This window comes from Lissotriton vulgaris, chromosome 2_1, assembly GCF_964263255.1.
Source record: "Lissotriton vulgaris chromosome 2_1, aLisVul1.2, whole genome shotgun sequence".
NCBI classification, from domain to species: Eukaryota; Metazoa; Chordata; class Amphibia; order Caudata; family Salamandridae; genus Lissotriton; species Lissotriton vulgaris.
Window position 1 is genome coordinate 295,073,053 of NC_141687.1, and position 15,124 is coordinate 295,088,176.

The 15,124-nt window shown below is 40.1% G+C and overlaps 5 non-coding genes across 5 annotated transcripts; all 5 read left to right on the forward strand.

Moving 5' to 3' along the window:
* Nucleotides 1–1,798: 1,798 nt before the first annotated feature.
* LOC147730051 (small nucleolar RNA U3) lies at nt 1,799–2,014 on the forward strand. Its single transcript, XR_015309002.1, has one exon. It is a non-coding gene; the product is annotated as a small nucleolar RNA U3 (small nucleolar RNA).
* Nucleotides 2,015–4,631: 2,617 nt separating this feature from the next.
* Nucleotides 4,632–4,847, forward strand: LOC147730052 (small nucleolar RNA U3). Its single transcript, XR_015309023.1, has one exon. It is a non-coding gene; the product is annotated as a small nucleolar RNA U3 (small nucleolar RNA).
* A 2,611-nt stretch (nt 4,848–7,458) lies between these two features.
* LOC147730053 (small nucleolar RNA U3) lies at nt 7,459–7,674 on the forward strand. Its single transcript, XR_015308774.1, has one exon. It is a non-coding gene; the product is annotated as a small nucleolar RNA U3 (small nucleolar RNA).
* Nucleotides 7,675–10,290: 2,616 nt separating this feature from the next.
* On the forward strand, nt 10,291–10,506 carry LOC147730054 (small nucleolar RNA U3). The gene has a single exon (XR_015309107.1). It is a non-coding gene; the product is annotated as a small nucleolar RNA U3 (small nucleolar RNA).
* Nucleotides 10,507–13,121: 2,615 nt separating this feature from the next.
* LOC147730055 (small nucleolar RNA U3) lies at nt 13,122–13,337 on the forward strand. The gene has a single exon (XR_015309003.1). It is a non-coding gene; the product is annotated as a small nucleolar RNA U3 (small nucleolar RNA).
* Nucleotides 13,338–15,124: the final 1,787 nt, after the last annotated feature.

Here is a 15,124-nt window from a genome sequence, read left to right on the forward strand (position 1 = left end):
TCTACCTCGGGTATCACATTGATTAAATGCCCTATCCTCTCGCTATAGAAGCTCAGCTTTAACTTGAGTCAAGAACTCAAACAGAGGGTATTTAAGGACCATTGTAGCCCCCTTTAGCGTTCCATTATTCTATATTCGAACACTGGAAGATTAGACCCTCATGTAGAGAATCGGAATATCAGCCGTTTGTAAATAGTAGGATAAACCCTGTTCCTTGAAACTTCTAATGGTTCGAGCCCGACTGCCACCATTTTGGATTTCCACCGTGTTGCGACGCCTAGGAAAAGAGCTAGGTGGGCTGGCGCCAGACCGTAAATTGTGGAAGTTCACGGTGTGGTGACAGGCCAGGTGAATACCCATAGACTGTTCTTCTTGGTTATGCAAGAGTCTGGGGCATTGCCCGACTGGTTTTCCAGCCATGGCCTCTTTTTACGTAAAACTTACACAGTTAAGACCTTATTGTGATAGCCTTTTAGCCTGCCGCAAGAGGCAATGGCGACCAGGAACGGTCCCCTTTCCTCTGTTTGTCACTAGCCTTCAACTTTAGTCTATCATGCTGAATTAAAGTTTAGTTCGCTAACTAAAGACTGCAGCGGCAGGTTTTAATTATCTATCACTGATCTGCTGAGAGCTTAGCCAGGTGACAGAAAAAATGCTGTTGTGATATCTTCCTGTAACCCTTGGACAGCTTAGCATAGAGTTATAAAACCTTTTGTCGCGATATGTTATGAAGAATCAAGATTGAAATAGAAATTGTAAGTGGTCCGAAGGTGTTGCAGATAAGTTCTGATCTAAAAAGGAAGGTCACAGGCAGAGTTTTTTTTTTTAAACAACTGTCTACTGTTGACAGCTGTTCCTTTCTTCATTTAAGGATATGCTGGAAGACAGAAGTGTACACTGAAAAGTTCAATTCCGGGTTCTGATGAATATTAGGTACCAAACGTTTCCGGCAAGTATTCACTTCCCAGTGTAAAAAGTATTTTGCACAAAAAAACATAAACTATATTTTGGATACTTCTGTAGTTCCGAGAGGCTAAACGTCTAGTAGCTTTAAAAACCCGTATAAATTCAAGCTGGGTGGTAGGACAAGTTGTTGTTCATGTGAACGCTTTCCTAGATAACCAGGAATTCAGGGCGCTACTGAAAGCGATAGGTTCCGTTATCTCCTGTAGTTGCTGAAAGCAGGTTTTCACAAAGTTTGGACCATCGCCGAAGGCCATCCTCAGCTTAGAGTCTTATATGTGAACTGGGGAACAGTTCGTTTTTTTGGGGTAACTGATCAAAGATGTTGACCTACATTTGATCTGTGGGGCAACTGTTCAAAATGTCAAGGTAGCTGTAATGCTACAACTTTTGTTTCCACACTTGCAAGCTTAGCAGGTCGCTTCACATATGCTAGCGATCAGTGTCACTCTTTTGGCTGATTGACTGTTCCTAATCTAGACCAAATATTCCCATTAAAAATCATCTCTATGATATTGTGGAAACCACAGTTTTTTGAAGAATTTTCCAGCTTTCCCTCTGGTACAGCGTTCGGTCAGGAAGAGTCAGGTTGAATTTAATTGGTTGCTGATTTAAAATATGCAAATTTTAAAGCAGTGTCACCAGGATCTATTAAGTATGTTTTAATGTAAATAAATGCATATGCGTGTGTATCGGTAGAATGTTATTTCGTGGAGTAACAGATATGTTTATATTTATATGTTTTTATTTCAGTTGATGATGCCGAACCGTGTCTTACTGTAAGTAAGGAGGGTTTCCCCCCTTTCTGTCTGTGTGAGCGATAAACAGTTTTATTAAGACTATACTTTCAGGGATCATTTCTATAGTTTTTAACTGGGGAAATGTGATTGAAAGTGTTTGGTCTTCGCTAACCACGATGAAGAATTGAAGTGTTCTCTTCTGAGCGTGAAGTGAGTGAACAGTGTTGCATTTATGTAGCTGCTGTTTGCTATTGATGATCGTTCTTATTCCTTTCAAGAGGATTGGAGAAAGAGTACACAATCTGAGTGGTTAGCTACTTTATAGGGTGTAAGGGAGTCTATCCGTTCTTAATTTCTTGCTTAGTTTGTTATTTTTATAGTGTGCACTTTGGTTTATTTTTATTTAGCTGTTGAGTTCATGAATACTTAGTAGAAGCTGTTGAGCTTTTTTGGACTTGTGGTTTTTGCAAGAGCTTATCTTTGAAAAGCACTTCTCACCGTCAGTTGGTATTTTGGTATGTTATTTATAAAAAAAGGTTTGTTTTTTAGAACGTGGGGAGTGAAGAGTACTTTTTAAATGGACTGTGCGTATGAGCTATTTGTAGAGCCTAGGCTGCTGCAAGGCAACTACTGCTACTCAACGATTTAACACTCTTTCAATTCGACTGTTTAAAGGAACCTCCTAATGCTAGTTAAGCCTTTTAGACTAAGAGGAAGCGTAACACCCTGGTCACAGGTTATACAACTTACAAGGCTGCGGTGGATCTTAGACTGCTGAGGATAAAAAACTCCTCCTTTGGTATTTGCTAAAGTTTTCACAGGAATTTATGGAGTGCAAAGCAGAAGTAAAGGACTGTGTATGTTTACTTATCATTATGAAATCTTGTGTGCTCAGCACAAAAACTTGCTGCTCCCAACAAGCCCCCGTACAGCCCTTAGTACATCAAGGGCTTAATGTATTCGAACTTTGGAATTTTGAAGGATCCATTGGGGAGAATGGAGTTGCAACAATAAAAAATAATGGTCAAAACGAGCCACTGCTCCAGCAAGTACCATTTTCTTGGTTCTCCTGCTTTAACTCAGAATATTCTTACTTCATTGACTGGAATGTTGTGATATCAGAATAGACTTTCTACCTCGGGTATCACATTGATTAAATGCCCTATCCTTTCGATATAGAAGCTCAGCTTTAACTTGAGTCAAGAACTCAAACAGAGGGTATTTAAGGACCATTGAAGCCCCCTTTAGCGTTCCATTATGCTATATTCGAACACTGGAAGATTAGACCCTCATGTAGAGAATCGAAATATCAGCCGTTTGTAAATAGTAGGATAAACCCTGTGCCTTGAAACTTCTAATGGTTCGAGCCCCGACTGCCACCATTTTGGATTTCCACCGTGCTGCGACGCCTAGGAAAAGAGCTAGGTGGGCTGGCGCCAGACCGTAAATTGTGAAGTTCACGGTGTGGTGACAGGCCAGGTGAATACCCATAGACTGTTCTTCTTGGTTATGCAAGAGTCTGGGGCATTGCCTGACTGGTTTTCCAGCCATGGCCTCTTTTTACGTAAAACTTACACAGTTAAGACCTTATTGTGATAGCCTTTTAGCCTGCGGCAAGAGGCAATGGCGACCAGGAACGGTCCCCTTTCCTCTGTTTGTCCCTAGCCTTCAACTTTAGTCTATCATGCTGAATTAAAGTTTAGTTCGCTAACTAAAGACTGCAGCGGCAGGTTTTAATTATCTATCACTGATCTGCTGAGAGCTTAGCCAGGTGACAGAAAAAATGCTGTTGTGATATCTTCCTGTAACCCTTGGACAGCTTAGCATAGAGCTATAAAACTTTTTGTCGCGATATGTTATGAAGAATCAAGATTGAAGTAGAAATTGTAAGTGGTCCGAAGGTGTTGCAGATAAGTTCTGATCTAAAAAGGAAGGTCACAGGCAGAGTTTTTTTTTTAAACAACTGTCTACTGTTGACAGCTGTTCCTTTCTTCATTTAAGGATATGCTGGAAGACAGAAGTGTACACTGAAAAGTTCAATTCCGGGTTCTGATAAATATTAGGTACCAAACATTTCCGGCAAGTATTCACTTCCCAGTGTAAAAAGTATTTTGCACAAAAAAAATAAACTATATTTCGGATACTTCTGTAGTTCCGAGAGGCTAAAAGTCTAGTAGCTTTAAAAACCCGCATAAATTCAAGCTGGGTGGTGGGACAAGTTGTTGTTCATGTGAACGCTTTCCTAGATAACCAGGAATTCAGGGCGCTACTGAAAGCGATAGGTTCCGTTATCTCCTGTAGTTGCTGAAAGCAGGTTTTCACAAAGTTTGGACCATCGCCGAAGGCCATCCTCAGCTTAGAGTCTTATATGTGAACTGGGGAACAGTTCGTTTTTTTGGGGTAACCGATCAAAGATGTTGACCTACATTTGATCTGTGGGGCAACTGTTCAAAATGTCAAGGTAGCTGTAATGCTACAACTTTTGTTTCCACACTTGCAAGCTTAGCAGGTCGCTTCACATGTGCTAGCGATCAGTGTCACTCTTTTGGCTGATTGACTGTTCCTAATCTAGACCAAATATTCCCATTAAAAATCATCTCTATGATATTGTGGAAACCACAGTTTTTTGAAGAATTTTCCAGCTTTCCCTCTGGTACAGCGTTGGGTCAGGAAGAGTCAGGTTGAATTTAATTGGTTGCTGATTTAAAATATGCAAATTTTAAAGCAGTGTCACCAGGATCTATTAAGTATGTTTTAATGTAAATAAATGCATATGCGTGTGTATCGGTAGAATGTTATTTCGTGGAGTAACAGATATGTTTATATTTATATGTTTTTATTTCAGTTGATGATGCCGAACCGTGTCTTACTGTAAGTAAGGAGGGTTTCCCCCCCTTTCTGTCTGTGTGAGCGATAAACAGTTTTATTAAGACTATACTTTCAGGGATCATTTCTATAGTTTTTAACTGAGGAAATGTGATTGAAAGTGTTTGGTCTTCGCTAACCACGATGAAGAATTGAAGTGTTCTCTTCTGAGCGTGAAGTGAGTGAACAGTGTTGCATTTATGTAGCTGCTGTTTGCTATTGATGATCGTTCTTATTCCTTTCAAGAGGATTGGAGAAAGAGTACACAATCTGAGTGGTTAGCTACTTTCTAGGGTGTAAGGAAGTCTATCTGTTCTTAATTTCTTGCTTAGTTTGTTATTTTTATAGTGTGCACTTTGGTTTATTTTTATTTAGCTGTTGAGTTCATGAATATTTAGTAGAAGCTGTTGAGCTTTTTTGGACTTGTGGTTTTTGCAAGAGCTTATCTTTGAAAAGCACTTCTCACCGTCAGTTGGTATTTTGGTATGTTATTTATAAAAAAAGGTTTGTTTTTTAGAACCGGGGGAGTGAAGAGTACTTTTATAATGGACTGTGCGTATGAGCTATTTGTAGAGCCTAGGCTGCTGCAAGGCAACTACTGCTACTCAACGATTTAACACTCTTTCAATTCGACTGTTTAAAGGAACCTCCTAATGCTAGTTAAGCCTTTTAGACTAAGAGGAAGCGTAACACCCTGGTCACAGGTTATACAACTTACAAGGCTGCAGTGGATCTTAGACTGCTGAGGTTAAAAAACTCCTCCTTTGGTATTTGCTAAAGTTTTCACAGGAATTTGTGGAGTGCAAAGCAGAAGTAAAGGACTGTGTATGTTTACTTATCATTATGAAATCTTGTGTGCTCAGCACAAAAACTTGCAGCTCCCAACGAGCCCCCGTACAGCCCTTAGTACATCAAGGGCTTTAATGTATTCGAACTTTGGAATTTTGAAGGATCCATTGGGGAGAATGGAGTTGCAACAATAAAAAATAATGGTCAAAACGAGCCACCTGCTCCAGCAAATACCATTTTCTTGGTTCTCCTGCTTTAACTCAGAATATTCTTAATTCATAGACTGGAATGTTGTGATATCAGAATAGACTTTCTACCTCGGGAATCACATTGATTAAATGCCCTATCCTCTCGATATAGAAGCTCAGCTTTAACTTGAGTCAAGAACTCAAACAGAGGGTATTTAAGGACCATTGTAGCCCCCTTTAGCGTTCCATTATGCTATATTCGAACACTGGAAGAATAGACCCTCATGTAGAGAATCGAAATATCAGCCGTTTGTAAATAGTAGGATAAACCCTGTGCCTTGAAACTTCTAATGGTTCGAGCCCCGTCTGCCACCATTTTGGATTTCCACCGTGCTGCGACGCCTAGGAAAAGAGCTAGGTGGGCTGGCGCCAGACCGTAAATTGTGGAAGTTCACGGTGTGGTGACAGGCCAGGTGAATACCCATAGACTGTTCTTCTTGGTTATGCAAGAGTCTGGGGCATTGCCCGACTGGTTTTCCAGCCATGGCCTCTTTTTACGTAAAACTTACACAGTTAAGACCTTATTGTGATAGCCTTTTAGCCTGCGGCAAGAGGCAATGGCGACCAGGAACGGTCCCCTTTCCTCTGTTTGTCCCTAGCCTTCAACTTTAGTCTATCATGCTGAATTAAAGTTTAGTTCGCTAACTTAAGACTGCAGCGGCAGGTTTTAATTATCTATCACTGATCTGCTGAGAGCTTAGCCAGGTGACAGAAAAAATGCTGTTGTGATATCTTCCTGTAACCCTTGGACAGCTTAGCATAGAGCTATAAAACTTTTTGTCGCGATATGTTATGAAGAATCAAGATTGAAGTAGAAATTGTAAGTGGTCCGAAGGTGTTGCAGATAAGTTCTGATCTAAAAAGGAAGGTCACAGGCAGAGTTTTTTTTTTAAACAACTGTCTACTGTTGACAGCTGTTCCTTTCTTCATTTAAGGATATGCTGGAAGACAGAAGTGTACACTGAAAAGTTCAATTCCGGGTTCTGATGAATATTAGGTACCAAACGTTTCCGGCAAGTATTCACTTCCCAGTGTAAAAAGTATTTTGCACAAAAAAACATAAACTATATTTTGGATACTTCTTTAGTTCCGAGAGGCTAAACGTCTAGTAGCTTTAAAAACCTGCATAAATTCAAGCTGGGTGGTAGGACAAGTTGTTGTTCATGTGAACGCTTTCGTAGATAACCAGGAATTCAGGGCTCTACTGAAAGCGATAGGTTCCGTTATCTCCTGTAGTTGCTGAAAGCAGGTTTTCACAAAGTTTGGACCATCGCCGAAGGCCATCCTCAGCTTAGAGTCTTACATGTGAACTGGGGAACAGTTCGTTTTTTTGGGGTAACTGATCAAAGATGTTGACCTACATTTGATCTGTGGGGCAACTGTTCAAAATGTCAAGGTAGCTTTGCTACAACTTTTGGTTCCACACTTGCAAGCTTAGCAGGTCGCTTCTCATATGCTAGCTATCAGTGTCACTCTTTTGGCTGATTGACTGTTCCTAATCTAGACCAAATATTCCCATTAAAAATCATCTATGATATTGTGGAAACCACAGTTTTTTGAAGAATTTTCCAGCTTTCCCTCTGGTACAGCGTTGGGTCAGGAAGAGTCAGGTTGAATTTAATTGGTTGCTGATTTAAAATATGCAAATTTTAAAGCAGTCACCAGGATCTATTAAGTATGTTTTAATGTAAATAAATGCATATGCGTGTGTATCGGTAGAATGTTATTTTGTGGAGTAACAGATATGTTTATCTTTATATGTTTTATTTCAGTTGATGATGCAAACCGTGTCTTACTGTAAGTAAGGAGGGTTTCCCCCCTTTCTGTCTGTGTGAGCGATAAACAGTTTTATTAAGACTATACTTTCAGGGTTCATTTCTATAGTTTTTAACTGAGGAAATGTGATTGAAAGTGTTTGGTCTTCGCTAACCACGATGAAGAATTGAAGTGTTTTCTTCCGAGTGTGAAGTGAGTGAACAGTGTTGCATTTATGTAGCTGCTGTTTGCTATTGATGATCGTTCTTATTCCTTTCAAGAGGATTGGAGAAAGAGTACACAATCTGAGTGGTTAGCTACTTTATAGGGTGTAAGGAAGTCTATCCGTTCTTAATTTCTTGCTTAGTTTGTTATTTTAATAGTGCGCACTTTGGTTTATTTTTATTTAGCTGTTGAGTTAATGAATACTTAGTAGAAGCTGTTGAGCTTTTTTGGACTTGTGGTTTTTGCAAGAGCTTATCTTTGAAAAGCACTTCTCACCGTCAGTTGGTATTTTGGTATGTTATTTATAAAAAAAGGTTTGTTTTTTAGAACGTGGGGAGTGAAGAGTACTTTTTAAATGGACTGTGCGTATGAGCTATTTGTAGAGCCTAGGCTGCTGCAAGGCAACTACTGCTACTCAACGATTTAACACTCTTTCAATTCGACTGTTTAAAGGAACCTCCTAATGCTAGTTAAGCCTTTTAGACTAAGAGGAAGCGTAACACCCTGGTCACAGGTTATACAACTTACAAGGCTGCGGTGGATCTTAGACTGCTGAGGATACAAAACTCCTCCTTTGGTATTTGCTAAAGTTTTCACAGGAATTTGTGGAGTGCAAAGCAGAAGTAAAGGACTGTGTATGTTTACTTATCATTATGAAATCTTGTGTGCTCAGCACAAAAACCTGCTGCTCCCAACGAGCCCCCGTACAGCCCTTAGTACATCAAGGGCTTAATGTATTCGAACTTTGGAATTTTGAAGGATCCATTGGGGAGAATGGAGTTGCAACAATAAAAAATAATGGTCAAAACGAGCCACCGCTCCAGCAAGTACCATTTTCTTGGTTCTCCTGCTTTAACTCAGAATATTCTTAATTCATTGACTGGAATGTTGTGATATCAGAATAGACAATCTACCTCGGGTATCACATTGATTAAATGCCCTATCCTCTCGCTATAGAAGCTCAGCTTTAACTTGAGTCAAGAACTCAAACAGAGGGTATTTAAGGACCATTGTAGCCCCCTTTAGCGTTCCATTATGCTATATTCGAACACTGGAAGATTAGACCCTCATGTAGAGAATCGGAATATCAGCCGTTTGTAAATAGTAGGCTAAACCCTGTGCCTTGAAACTTCTAATGGTTCGAGCCCCGACTGCCACCATTTTGGATTTCCACCGTGCTGCGACGCCTAGGAAAAGAGCTAGGTGGGCTGGCGCCAGACCGTAAATTGTGAAGTTCACGGTGTGGTGACAGGCCAGGTGAATACCCATAGACTGTTCTTCTTGGTTATGCAAGAGTCTGGGGCATTGCCCGACTGGTTTTCCAGCCATGGCCTCTTTTTACGTAAAACTTACACAGTTAAGACCTTATTGTGATAGCCTTTTAGCCTGCGGCAAGAGGCAATGGCGACCAGGAACGGTCCCCTTTCCTCTGTTTGTCCCTAGCCTTCAACTTTAGTCTATCATGCTGAATTAAAGTTTAGTTCGCTAACTAAAGACTGCAGCGGCAGGTTTTAATTATCTATCACTGATCTGCTGAGAGCTTAGCCAGGTGACAGAAAAAATGCTGTTGTGATATCTTCCTGTAACCCTTGGACAGCTTAGCATAGAGCTATAAAACTTTTTGTTGCGATATGTTATGAAGAATCAAGATTGAAGTAGAAATTGTAAGTGGTCCGAAGGTGTTGCAGATAAGTTCTGATCTAAAAAGGAAGGTCACAGGCAGAGTTTTTTTTTTAAACAACTGTCTACTGTTGACAGCTGTTCCTTTCTTCATTTAAGGATATGCTGGAAGACAGAAGTGTACACTGAAAAGTTCAATTCCGGGTTCTGATGAATATTAGGTACCAAACGTTTCCGGCAAGTATTCACTTCCCAGTGTAAAAAGTATTTTGCACAAAAAAAATAAACTATATTTTGGATACTTCTGTAGTTCCGAGAGGCTAAAAGTCTAGTAGCTTTAAAAACCCGCATAAATTCAAGCTGGGTGGTGGGACAAGTTGTTGTTCATGTGAACGCTTTCCTAGATAACCAGGAATTCAGGGCGCTACTGAAAACGATAGGTTCCGTTATCTCCTGTAGTTGCTGAAAGCAGGTTTTCACAAAGTTTGGACCATCGCCGAAGGCCATCCTCAGCTTAGAGTCTTATATGTGAACTGGGGAACAGTTCGTTTTTTTGGGGTAACCGATCAAAGATGTTGACCTACATTTGATCTGTGGGGCAACTGTTCAAAATGTCAAGGTAGCTGTAATGCTACAACTTTTGTTTCCACACTTGCAAGCTTAGCAGGTCGCTTCACATGTGCTAGCGATCAGTGTCACTCTTTTGGCTGATTGACTGTTCCTAATCTAGACCAAATATTCCCATTAAAAATCATCTCTATGATATTGTGGAAACCACAGTTTTTTGAAGAATTTTCCAGCTTTCCCTCTGGTACAGCGTTGGGTCAGGAAGAGTCAGGTTGAATTTAATTGGTTGCTGATTTAAAATATGCAAATTTTAAAGCAGTGTCACCAGGATCTATTAAGTATGTTTTAATGTAAATAAATGCATATGCGTGTGTATCGGTAGAATGTTATTTCGTGGAGTAACAGATATGTTTATATTTATATGTTTTTATTTCAGTTGATGATGCCGAACCGTGTCTTACTGTAAGTAAGGAGGGTTTCCCCCCTTTCTGTCTGTGTGAGCGATAAACAGTTTTATTAAGACTATACTTTCAGGGATCATTTCTATAGTTTTTAACTGAGAAAATGTGATTGAAAGTGTTTTGTCTTCGCTAACCACGATGAAGAATTGAAGTGTTCTCTTCTGAGCGTGAAGTGAGTGAACAGTGTTGCATTTATGTAGCTGCTGTTTGCTATTGGTGATCGTTCTTATTCCTTTCAAGAGGATTGGAGAAAGAGTACACAATCTGAGTGGTTAGCTACTTTATAGGGTGTAAGGAAGTCTATCCGTTCTTAATTTCTTGCTTAGTTTGTTATTTTAAAGTGTGCACTTTGGTTTATTTTTAATTGGCTGTTGAGTTCATGAATACTTAGTAGAAGCTGTTGAGCTTTTTTGGACTTGTGGTTTTTGCAAGAGCTTATCTTTGAAAAGCACTTCTCACCGTCAGTTGGTATTTTGGTATGTTATTTATAAAAAAAGGTTTGTTTTTTAGAACGTGGGGAGTGAAGAGTACTTTTTAAATGGACTGTGCGTATGAGCTATTTGTAGAGCCTAGGCTGCTGCAAGGCAACTACTGCTACTCAACGATTTAACACTTTCAATTCGACTGTTTAAAGGAACCTCCTAATGCTAGTTAAGCCTTTTAGACTAAGAGGAAGCGTAACACCCTGGTCACAGGTTATACAATTTACAAGGCTGCGGTGGATCTTAGACTGCTGAGGATACAAAACTCCTCCTTTGGTATTTGCTAAAGTTTTCACAGGAATTTGTGGAGTGCAAAGCAGAAGTAAAGGACTGTGTATGTTTACTTATCATTATGAAATCTTGTGTGCTCAGCACAAAAACCTGCTGCTCCCAACGAGCCCCCGTACAGCCCTTAGTACATCAAGGGCTTAATGTATTTGAACTTTGGAATTTTGAAGGATCCATTGGGGAGAATGGAGTTGCAACAATAAAAAATAATGGTCAAAACGAGCCAACGCTCCAGCAAGTACCATTTTCTTGGTTCTCCTGCTTTAACTCAGAATATTCTTAATTCATTGACTGGAATGTTGTGATATCAGAATAGACAATCTACCTCGGGTATCACATTGATTAAATGCCCTATCCTCTCGCTATAGAAGCTCAGCTTTAACTTGAGTCAAGAACTCAAACAGAGGGTATTTAAGGACCATTGTAGCCCCCTTTAGCGTTCCATTATTCTATATTCGAACACTGGAAGATTAGACCCTCATGTAGAGAATCGGAATATCAGCCGTTTGTAAATAGTAGGATAAACCCTGTTCCTTGAAACTTCTAATGGTTCGAGCCCGACTGCCACCATTTTGGATTTCCACCGTGCTGCGACGCCTAGGAAAAGAGCTAGGTGGGCTGGCGCCAGACCGTAAATTGTGGAAGTTCACGGTGTGGTGACAGGCCAGGTGAATACCCATAGACTGTTCTTCTTGGTTATGCAAGAGTCTGGGGCATTGCCCGACTGGTTTTCCAGCCATGGCCTCTTTTTACGTAAAACTTACACAGTTAAGACCTTATTGTGATAGCCTTTTAGCCTGCCGCAAGAGGCAATGGCGACCAGGAACGGTCCCCTTTCCTCTGTTTGTCACTAGCCTTCAACTTTAGTCTATCATGCTGAATTAAAGTTTAGTTCGCTAACTAAAGACTGCAGCGGCAGGTTTTAATTATCTATCACTGATCTGCTGAGAGCTTAGCCAGGTGACAGAAAAAATGCTGTTGTGATATCTTCCTGTAACCCTTGGACAGCTTAGCATAGAGTTATAAAACCTTTTGTCGCGATATGTTATGAAGAATCAAGATTGAAATAGAAATTGTAAGTGGTCCGAAGGTGTTGCAGATAAGTTCTGATCTAAAAAGGAAGGTCACAGGCAGAGTTTTTTTTTTTAAACAACTGTCTACTGTTGACAGCTGTTCCTTTCTTCATTTAAGGATATGCTGGAAGACAGAAGTGTACACTGAAAAGTTCAATTCCGGGTTCTGATGAATATTAGGTACCAAACGTTTCCGGCAAGTATTCACTTCCCAGTGTAAAAAGTATTTTGCACAAAAAAACATAAACTATATTTTGGATACTTCTGTAGTTCCGAGAGGCTAAACGTCTAGTAGCTTTAAAAACCCGTATAAATTCAAGCTGGGTGGTAGGACAAGTTGTTGTTCATGTGAACGCTTTCCTAGATAACCAGGAATTCAGGGCGCTACTGAAAGCGATAGGTTCCGTTATCTCCTGTAGTTGCTGAAAGCAGGTTTTCACAAAGTTTGGACCATCGCCGAAGGCCATCCTCAGCTTAGAGTCTTATATGTGAACTGGGGAACAGTTCGTTTTTTTGGGGTAACTGATCAAAGATGTTGACCTACATTTGATCTGTGGGGCAACTGTTCAAAATGTCAAGGTAGCTGTAATGCTACAACTTTTGTTTCCACACTTGCAAGCTTAGCAGGTCGCTTCACATATGCTAGCGATCAGTGTCACTCTTTTGGCTGATTGACTGTTCCTAATCTAGACCAAATATTCCCATTAAAAATCATCTCTATGATATTGTGGAAACCACAGTTTTTTGAAGAATTTTCCAGCTTTCCCTCTGGTACAGCGTTCGGTCAGGAAGAGTCAGGTTGAATTTAATTGGTTGCTGATTTAAAATATGCAAATTTTAAAGCAGTGTCACCAGGATCTATTAAGTATGTTTTAATGTAAATAAATGCATATGCGTGTGTATCGGTAGAATGTTATTTCGTGGAGTAACAGATATGTTTATATTTATATGTTTTTATTTCAGTTGATGATGCCGAACCGTGTCTTACTGTAAGTAAGGAGGGTTTCCCCCCTTTCTGTCTGTGTGAGCGATAAACAGTTTTATTAAGACTATACTTTCAGGGATCATTTCTATAGTTTTTAACTGGGGAAATGTGATTGAAAGTGTTTGGTCTTCGCTAACCACGATGAAGAATTGAAGTGTTCTCTTCTGAGCGTGAAGTGAGTGAACAGTGTTGCATTTATGTAGCTGCTGTTTGCTATTGATGATCGTTCTTATTCCTTTCAAGAGGATTGGAGAAAGAGTACACAATCTGAGTGGTTAGCTACTTTATAGGGTGTAAGGGAGTCTATCTGTTCTTAATTTCTTGCTTAGTTTGTTATTTTTATAGTGTGCACTTTGGTTTATTTTTATTTAGCTGTTGAGTTCATGAATACTTAGTAGAAGCTGTTGAGCTTTTTTGGACTTGTGGTTTTTGCAAGAGCTTATCTTTGAAAAGCACTTCTCACCGTCAGTTGGTATTTTGGTATGTTATTTATAAAAAAAGGTTTGTTTTTTAGAACGTGGGGAGTGAAGAGTACTTTTTAAATGGACTGTGCGTATGAGCTATTTGTAGAGCCTAGGCTGCTGCAAGGCAACTACTGCTACTCAACGATTTAACACTCTTTCAATTCGACTGTTTAAAGGAACCTCCTAATGCTAGTTAAGCCTTTTAGACTAAGAGGAAGCGTAACACCCTGGTCACAGGTTATACAACTTACAAGGCTGCGGTGGATCTTAGACTGCTGAGGATAAAAAACTCCTCCTTTGGTATTTGCTAAAGTTTTCACAGGAATTTATGGAGTGCAAAGCAGAAGTAAAGGACTGTGTATGTTTACTTATCATTATGAAATCTTGTGTGCTCAGCACAAAAACTTGCTGCTCCCAACAAGCCCCCGTACAGCCCTTAGTACATCAAGGGCTTAATGTATTCGAACTTTGGAATTTTGAAGGATCCATTGGGGAGAATGGAGTTGCAACAATAAAAAATAATGGTCAAAACGAGCCACTGCTCCAGCAAGTACCATTTTCTTGGTTCTCCTGCTTTAACTCAGAATATTCTTACTTCATTGACTGGAATGTTGTGATATCAGAATAGACTTTCTACCTCGGGTATCACATTGATTAAATGCCCTATCCTTTCGATATAGAAGCTCAGCTTTAACTTGAGTCAAGAACTCAAACAGAGGGTATTTAAGGACCATTGAAGCCCCCTTTAGCGTTCCATTATGCTATATTCGAACACTGGAAGATTAGACCCTCATGTAGAGAATCGAAATATCAGCCGTTTGTAAATAGTAGGATAAACCCTGTGCCTTGAAACTTCTAATGGTTCGAGCCCCGACTGCCACCATTTTGGATTTCCACCGTGCTGCGACGCCTAGGAAAAGAGCTAGGTGGGCTGGCGCCAGACCGTAAATTGTGAAGTTCACGGTGTGGTGACAGGCCAGGTGAATACCCATAGACTGTTCTTCTTGGTTATGCAAGAGTCTGGGGCATTGCCTGACTGGTTTTCCAGCCATGGCCTCTTTTTACGTAAAACTTACACAGTTAAGACCTTATTGTGATAGCCTTTTAGCCTGCGGCAAGAGGCAATGGCGACCAGGAACGGTCCCCTTTCCTCTGTTTGTCCCTAGCCTTCAACTTTAGTCTATCATGCTGAATTAAAGTTTAGTTCGCTAACTAAAGACTGCAGCGGCAGGTTTTAATTATCTATCACTGATCTGCTGAGAGCTTAGCCAGGTGACAGAAAAAATGCTGTTGTGATATCTTCCTGTAACCCTTGGACAGCTTAGCATAGAGCTATAAAACTTTTTGTCGCGATATGTTATGAAGAATCAAGATTGAAGTAGAAATTGTAAGTGGTCCGAAGGTGTTGCAGATAAGTTCTGATCTAAAAAGGAAGGTCACAGGCAGAGTTTTTTTTTTAAACAACTGTCTACTGTTGACAGCTGTTCCTTTCTTCATTTAAGGATATGCTGGAAGACAGAAGTGTACACTGAAAAGTTCAATTCCGGGTTCTGATAAATATTAGGTACCAAACATTTCCGGCAAGTATTCACTTCCCAG